Here is a 6143-nt window from a genome sequence, read left to right on the forward strand (position 1 = left end):
ACGCCTTACTATACTATGACGTTTTTTATGACATTTTGAGGTCGAAAAAAATTTTGACTATTTTTGTCCGATTTTGACGCCTTACTATACTATGACGTTTTTTATGACATTTTGAGGTCGAAAAAAATTTTGACTTTTTTTGTCCGATTTTGACGCCTTACTATACTATGACGTTTTTTATGACATTTTGAGGTCGAAAAAAATTTTGACTTTTTTTGTCCGAAAAAAACGGCATACTATACTATGACGTTTTTTATGACATTTTGAGGTCGAAAAAAATTTTGACTTTTTTTGGCCGAAAAAAACGCCATACTATAGTATGACCTTTTTTATGACATTTTGAGGTCGAAAAAATTTTTGACTTTTTTTGGCCGAAAAAAACACCTTACTATACTATGACGTTTTTTATGACATTTTGAGGTCGAAAAAAATTTTGACTTTTTTTGTCCGATTTTGACGCCTTACTATACTATGACGTTTTTTATGACATTTTGAGGTCGAAAAAAATTTTGACTTTTTTTGTCCGATTTTGACGCCTTACTATACTATGACGTTTTTTATGACATTTTGAGGTCGAAAAAAATTTTGACTTTTTTTGTCCGAAAAAAACGCCATACTATACTATGACGTTTTTTATGACATTTTGAGGTCGAAAAAAATTTTGACTTTTTTTGTCCGATTTTGACGCCTTACTATACTATGACGTTTTTTATGACATTTTGAGGTCGAAAAAAATTTTGACTTTTTTTGTCCGATTTTGACGCCTTACTATACTATGACGTTTTTTATGACATTTTGAGGTCGAAAAAAATTTTGACTTTTTTTGTCCGATTTTGACGCCTTACTATACTATGACGTTTTTTATGACATTTTGAGGTCGAAAAAAATTTTGACTTTTTTTGTCCGAAAAAAACGCCATACTATACTATGACGTTTTTTATGACATTTTGAGGTCGAAAAAAATTTTGACTTTTTTTGTCCGATTTTGACGCCTTACTATACTATGACGTTTTTTATGACATTTTGAGGTCGAAAAAAATTTTGACTTTTTTTGGCCGAAAAAAACGCCATACTATACTATGACGTTTTTTATGACATTTTGAGGTCGAAAAAAATTTGGACTTTTTTTGGCCGAAAAAAAACGCCATACTATACTATGACGTTTTTTATGACATTTTGAGGTCGAAAAAAATTTTGACTTTTTTTGTCCGATTTTGACGCCTTACTATACTATGACGTTTTTTATGACATTTTGAGGTCGAAAAAAATTTTGACTTTTTTTGTCCGAAAAAAACGCCATACTATACTATGACGTTTTTTATGACATTTTGAGGTCGAAAAAAATTTTGACTTTTTTTGTCAGATTTTGACGCCTTACTATACTATGACGTTTTTTATGACATTTTGAGGTCGAAAAAAATTTTGACTATTTTTGTCCGATTTTGACGCCTTACTATACTATGACGTTTTTTATGACATTTTGAGGTCGAAAAAATTTTTGACTTTTTTTGGCCGATTTTGACGCCTTACTATACTATGACGTTTTTTATGACATTTTGAGGTCGAAAAAAATTTTGACTTTTTTTGTCCGAAAAAAACGCCATACTATACTATGACCTTTTTTATGACATTTTGAGGTCGAAAAAAATTTTGACTTTTTTTGGCCGAAAAAAACGCCATACTATAGTATGACCTTTTTTATGACATTTTGAGGTCGAAAAAATTTTTGACTTTTTTTGTCCGAAAAAAACGCCATACTATACTATGACGTTTTTTATGACATTTTGAGGTCGAAAAAATTTTTGACTTTTTTTGGCCGAAAAAACCCCCATACTATACTATGACGTTTTTTATGACATTTTGAGGTCGAAAAAAATTTTGACTTTTTTTGTCCGAAAAAAACGCCATACTATACTATGACGTTTTTTATGACATTTTGAGGTCGAAAAAATTTTTGACTTTTTTTGTCCGATTTTGACGCCTTACTATACTATGACGTTTTTTATGACATTTTGAGGTCGAAAAAATTTTTGACTTTTTTTGGCCGAAAAACACGCCATACTATACTATGACGTTTTTCATGACATTTTGAGGTCGAAAAAAATTTTGACTTTTTTTGGCCGAAAAAAACGCCATACTATACTATGACGTTTTTTATGACATTTTTGAGGTCGAAAAAAATGTTGACTTTTTTTGTCCGAAAAAAACGCCATACTATACTATGACGTTTTTTATGACATTTTGAGGTCGAAAAAAATTTTGACTTTTTTTGTCCGATTTTGACGCCCTACTATACTATGACGTTTTTTATGACATTTTGAGGTCGAAAAAAATTTTGACTTTTTTTGTCCGATTTTGACGCCATACTATACTGTGACGTTTTTTATGACATTTTGAGGTCGAAAAAATTTTTGACTTTTTTTGTCAGATTTTGACGCCTTACTATACTATGACGTTTTTTATGACATTTTGAGGTCGAAAAAATTTTTGACTTTTTTTGGCCGAAAAAAACGCCATACTATACTATGACGTTTTTCATGACATTTTGAGGTCGAAAAAAATTTTGACTTTTTTTGGCCGAAAAAAACGCCATACTATACTATGACGTTTTTTATGACATTTTTGAGGTCGAAAAAAATTTTGACTTTTTTTGGCCGAAAAAAACGCCATACTATACTATGACGTTTTTTATGACATTTTGAGGTCGAAAAAAATTTTGACTTTTTTTGTCCGAAAAAAACGCCATACTATACTATGACGTTTTTTATGACATTTTGAGGTCAAAAAAAAATTTGACTTTTTTTGTCAGATTTTGACGCCTTACTATACTATGACGTTTTTTATGACATTTTGAGGTCGAAAAAAATTTTGACTATTTTTGTCCGATTTTGACGCCTTACTATACTATGACGTTTTTTATGACATTTTGAGGTCGAAAAATTTTTTGACTTTTTTTGTCCGATTTTGACGCCATACTATACTATGACGTTTTTTATGACATTTTGAGGTCGAAAAAAATTTTGACTTTTTTTGGCCGAAAAAAACGCCATACTATACTATGACGTTTTTTATGACATTTTGAGGTCGAAAAAAATTTTGACTTTTTTTGTCCGATTTTGACGCCTTACTATACTATGACGTTTTTTATGACATTTTGAGGTCGAAAAAAATTTTGACTTTTTTTGGCCGAAAAAAACGCCATACTATACTATGACGTTTTTTATGACATTTTGAGGTCGAAAAAAATTTTGACTTTTTTTGGCCGAAAAAAACGCCATACTATAGTATTACCTTTTTTATGACATTTTGAGGTCGAAAAAATTTTTGACTTTTTTTGGCCGAAAAAAACGCCATACTATACTATGACGTTTTTTATGACATTTTGAGGTCGAAAAAAATTTTGACTTTTTTTGGCCGAAAAAAATGCCATACTATACTATGACGTTTTTTATGACATTTTGAGGTCGAAAAAAATTTTGACTTTTTTTGTCCGATTTTGACGCCTTACTATACTATGATGTTTTTTATGACATTTTGAGGTCGAAAAAATTTTTGACTTTTTTTGTCAGATTTTGACGCCTTACTATACTATGACGTTTTTTATGACATTTTGAGGTCGAAAAAAATGTTGACTTTTTTTGGCCGAAAAAAACGCCTTACTATACTATGACGTTTTTTATGACATTTTGAGGTCGAAAAAATTTTTTGACTTTTTTTGGTCGAAAAAAACGCCATACTATACTATGACGTTTTTTATGACATTTTGAGGTCGAAAAAAATGTTGACTTTTTTTGTCCGAAAAAAACGCCATACTATACTATGACGTTTTTTATGACATTTTGAGGTCGAAAAAAATTTTGACTTTTTTTGTCCGATTTTGACGCCTTACTATACTATGACGTTTTTTATGACATTTTGAGGTCGAAAAAAATTTTGACTTTTTTTGGCCGAAAAAAACGCCATACTATACTATGACGTTTTTTATGACATTTTGAGGTCGAAAAAAATTTTGACTTTTTTTGGCCGAAAAAAACGCCATACTATAGTATTACCTTTTTTATGACATTTTGAGGTCGAAAAAATTTTTGACTTTTTTTGGCCGAAAAAAACGCCATACTATACTATGACGTTTTTTATGACATTTTGAGGTCGAAAAAAATTTTGACTTTTTTTGGCCGAAAAAAATGCCATACTATACTATGACGTTTTTTATGACATTTTGAGGTCGAAAAAAATTTTGACTTTTTTTGTCCGATTTTGACGCCTTACTATACTATGATGTTTTTTATGACATTTTGAGGTCGAAAAAATTTTTGACTTTTTTTGTCAGATTTTGACGCCTTACTATACTATGACGTTTTTTATGACATTTTGAGGTCGAAAAAAATGTTGACTTTTTTTGGCCGAAAAAAACGCCTTACTATACTATGACGTTTTTTATGACATTTTGAGGTCGAAAAAATTTTTTGACTTTTTTTGGTCGAAAAAAACGCCATACTATACTATGACGTTTTTTATGACATTTTGAGGTCGAAAAAAATGTTGACTTTTTTTGTCCGAAAAAAACGCCATACTATACTATGACGTTTTTTATGACATTTTGAGGTCGAAAAAAATTTTGACTTTTTTTGTCCGATTTTGACGCCTTACTATACTATGACGTTTTTTATGACATTTTGAGGTCGAAAAAAATTTGGACTTTTTTTGTCCGATTTTGACGCCTTACTATACTATGACGTTTTTTATGACATTTCGAGGTCGAAAAAAATTTGGACTTTTTTTGTCCGAAAAAAACGCCATACTATACTATGACGTTTTTTATGACATTTTGAGGTCGAAAAAAATTTTGACTTTTTTTGGCCGAAAAAAACGCCATACTATAGTATTACCTTTTTTATGTCATTTTGAGGTCGAAAAAAATTTTGACTTTTTTTGGCCGAAAAAAACGCCATACTATACTATGACGTTTTTTATGACATTTTGAGGTCGAAAAAAATTTTGACTTTTTTTGTCCGATTTTGACGCCATACTATACTATGACGTTTTTTATGACATTTTGAGGTCGAAAAATTTTTTGACTTTTTTTGGCCGAAAAAAACGCCATACTATACTATGACGTTTTTTATGACATTTTGAGGTCGAAAAAAATTTGGACTTTTTTTGGCCGAAAAAAACGCCTTACTATACTATGACGTTTTTTATAACATTTTGAGGTCGAAAAAAATGTTGACTTTTTTTGGCCGAAAAAAAATGCCATACTATACTATGACGTTTTTTATGACATTTTGAGGTCGAAAAAAATTTTGACTTTTTTTGTCCGATTTTGACGCCTTACTATACTATGACGTTTTTTATGACATTTTGAGGTCGAAAAAAATTTTGACTTTTTTTGTCCGATTTTGACGCCTTACTATACTATGACGTTTTTTATGACATTTTGAGGTCGAAAAAAATGTTGACTTTTTTTGGCCGAAAAAAACGCCATACTATACTATGACGTTTTTTATGACATTTTGAGGTCGAAAAAAATTTTGACTTTTTTTGTCCGAAAAAAACGCCATACTATACTATGACGTTTTTTATGACATTTTGAGGTCGAAAAAAATTTTGACTTTTTTTGTCCGAAAAAAACGCCATACTATAGTATTACCTTTTTTATGACATTTTGAGGTCGAAAAAATTTTTGACTTTTTTTGGCCGAAAAAAACGCCATACTATACTATGACGTTTTTTATGACATTTTGAGGTCGAAAATTTTTTGGCTTTTTTTGTCCGAAAAAAACGCCATACTATACTATGACGTTTTTTATGACATTTTGAGGTCGAAAAAAATTTTGACTTTTTTTGGCCGAAAAAAACGCCTTACTATACTATGACGTTTTTTATGACATTTTGAGGTCGAAAAAAATTTTGGCTTTTTTTGGCCGAAAAAAAACGCCATACTATACTATGACGTTTTTTATGACATTTTGAGGTCGAAAAAATTTTGTGACTTTTTTTGGCCGAAAAAAACGCCATACTATACTATGACGTTTTTTATGACATTTTGAGGTCGAAAAAATTTTTGACTTTTTTTGGCCGATTTTGACGCCTTACTATACTATGACGTTTTTTATGACATTTTGAGGTCGAAAAAATTTTTG

Source organism: Toxotes jaculatrix, chromosome 16 (genome assembly GCF_017976425.1).
Source record: "Toxotes jaculatrix isolate fToxJac2 chromosome 16, fToxJac2.pri, whole genome shotgun sequence".
Lineage (NCBI taxonomy): Eukaryota > Metazoa > Chordata > Actinopteri > Toxotidae > Toxotes > Toxotes jaculatrix.